Genomic DNA, 3,132 nt, shown 5'->3' on the forward strand with positions numbered 1-3,132 from the left:
ACTCCAAAGGATACAAATGAAGAAGCACATCTAGAATGTTACAGCAGGGAGCCTCTGTGTCCCACGGAAGGGCCAGCTGCCTTCTCCCTGCATGGTCATCAACCAGGAAGCTCTCAGAGCAGTGGTTCTCAACCTTCCTAATGCCGGACTCCCTCCCCTTCTTGCAACCATAAAATTGTTTTTGTTGCTACTTCATCACTGTCATTTTGCTACCGTTATGAATCGGGCGGCCCTGTGAAACGGTCATTCGACCGGGTGGTGACCCCACCAGCCCAAAGCTGCTGGGCAATCTCTCAAGAGTTAATTTCTTAAAAAAAAAGAGAGAGAGAGAGAATCCCTTTCTTTTTTTTCTTTTTTTAAAACAATTTATTAGGGGCTCATACAACTCTTATCACAATCCATACATATACATACATCAATTGTATAAAGCACATCCATACATTCCCTGCCCCAATCATTCTCAAAGCATTTGCTCTCCACTTAAGCCCTTTGCATCAGGTCCTCTTTTTTTTTTCCCCTCTCTCCCCGCTCCCCCCTCCCTCATGTGCCCTTGGTAATTTATACATCGTTATTTTGTCATATCTTGCCCTATCCGGAGTCTCCCTTCGCCCCCTTCTCTGCCATCCCTCTCCCAGGGAGGAGGTCACATGTGGATCCTTGTAATCAGTTCCCCCTTTCCAACCCACTCACCCTCCACTCTTCCAGCATCGCCCCTCACACCCTTGGTCCTGAAGGTATCATCCAACCTGGATTCCCTGTGCCTCCAGCCCTCATATGTACCAGTGTACAACCTCTGCCCTATCCAGCCCTGCAAGGCAGAATTCAGATCATGGTAGTTGGGGGGAGGAAGCATCCAGGATCTGGGGGAAAGCTGTGTTCTTCATCGGTACTACCTCACACCCTAACTAACCCATCTCCTCTCCTAAACCCCTATATGAGGGGATCTCCATTGGCCGACACTTGGGCCTTGGGTCTCCACTCTGCACTTCCCCCTGCATTCAATATGGTGTATATATATACACATATATAGATACACATACATACACACATACATATATATACATATACACACATATATCTTTTTTTTTTTTTGCATGATGCCTTATACCTGGTCCCTTTGGCACCTCGTGATCGCACTGGCCGGTGTGCTTCTTCCATGTGGGCTTTTTTGCTTCTGAGCTAGATGGCCCCTTGTTCACCTTCAAGCCTTTAAGAGCCCAGACACTATCTCTTTTGATAGCCGGGCACCATCAACTTTCTTCACCACATTTGCTTATGCATTCATTTGTCTTCAGCAATCCTATCATGGAGGTGTACAGTCAATGGTATGATTTTTTGTTCTTTGATGCCTGATAACTGATCCCTTCGGGACCACTCGATCACACAGGCTGGTGTGTTCTTCCATGTGGACTTTGTTGCTTCTGAGCTAGATGGCTGCTTGTTTATCTTCAAGCCTTTAAGACCCCAGGCACTATCTCTTTTGATAGCCGGGCACCATCAGCTTTCTTCACCACATTTACTTGTTCACCCACTTTGGCTCCAGCAGTTGTGTCGGGAGAGTGAGCATCATAGAGTTCCAATTTAATAAAAGAAAGTATTCATGAATTGAGGGAGTGTTTGAGTAGAGGCCCAAGGTCCTTCCGCCACCTTAATACTTAACCTATAAATATAGACACAGATCTATTTCCCCATCCTCCTATATATATTTTCATGTACATGTCTTTGTCTAGACCTCCATAAATGCCCTTTGACTCCTAGCTCTTTCCTCCATCTCCCTTGACTTTCCTCCTGCCCTACTACCATGCTTCGTCGCCACCTGGGCTAGAGTATACCTCTTCTCTAAGCAACCTTACCCTTGATCATTTCCCACCAGGCCCACCACTCCCCCCTCTCTACCATTTTGGGTCCCATGTTGTTCCCTTGTCCCTGTGTTTGTTAACACCACTTCTTTACTCCCCCTTACCCCCCACCCCAAGTCCCCCCGGAACTGTCGGTCCCGTTGTTTTTCCTCCAGATAGTCCATCCAGCCTGTCCTATTCAGACAGACCTGTGGAGACACTAACATGCATGAAAACAAGACAGAGGACAACAAAGCAACAGTATACAACCAGACAACAAAACAACAAAAACAAACCACTGACAAAGAACAAAACAAAACACTTCACAAGAGAAAAGCTTGTAGTTAGTTCAGGGACTGTTTACTGGCCCTTAGGAGCGTTTTCCAGTCCAGTCTGTTGGGGCACCACGCCCTGGCCCCAAAGTCCACTTTCAGCATTCCCTGGGGACCTTGCCACTCCATTCCCTTGCTGTTCCACTGCACTCCCCCAGTGCTTTGCCTCGGTGTGGTGGGATCAGGTCAGGTGCAATTCCCACACTGTGTCTCCGGTGCTGTCCCCTGTATCACCCTTAGTCACTGATTGGCATCATTTCTCATAGTGGGGCCAGCCATGTTGTTCTCTCTGTAGACTGGCTGCTCTACTCAGGAACATCATCCTCACGGCCTGGTGGGCCAGGCTGTGTTCCACCCTCTCCTTCTGCCCCTTCATCTGCTCCCGTGTGCTCTGATCAGATATGTCCATCTCCCGGAGCTGCAGAGTCAATGTCATCCTTTGGAACAAATTCTTTTTGGGGGAGGGGCAGGAATCCACTTAATTTATGGTGCTGGGGCCAGCCTCCCAGACCTCTCCACTGGTTCCCTACTCCACGCCAGGATATTGCATTCACACCTTGCGGCACTGGGTTGAAGTCTGGGCCCACTTTCCCTGTGGAGATATAAACAATACCCTCCCCTTGGGTGGATTAGTGCCCCATGCCCCCACTCCCCTTTTCTTCCTTATATTCATCCTTTTGTTTTCCTTTCCCCCCCTCCTCCACCATTGTCTACCATGTGCATCCCTGGTTTTGGTCTGGTCTCTGCCATACTACACAGTCTTCACCCCAAAAATGTTTGTATACAGTAGCTTTTTTCCCTATGCCATTTTTGCTTTTTAAAAAATTTTTTAATTCTTACCTCAGCGGGCTCATGTTGTACTTGTCCTTTTGTGCCTGACTTACCTCGCTTAGCATGATTTCCTCCAGTTCTTCCCATGCCGCTATGTGCCTCATACGTTCATCACTGCTTTTTAGTGATGC

The sequence above is a fragment of the Tenrec ecaudatus genome, chromosome 1 (genome assembly GCF_050624435.1).
Source record: "Tenrec ecaudatus isolate mTenEca1 chromosome 1, mTenEca1.hap1, whole genome shotgun sequence".
NCBI classification, from domain to species: Eukaryota; Metazoa; Chordata; class Mammalia; order Afrosoricida; family Tenrecidae; genus Tenrec; species Tenrec ecaudatus.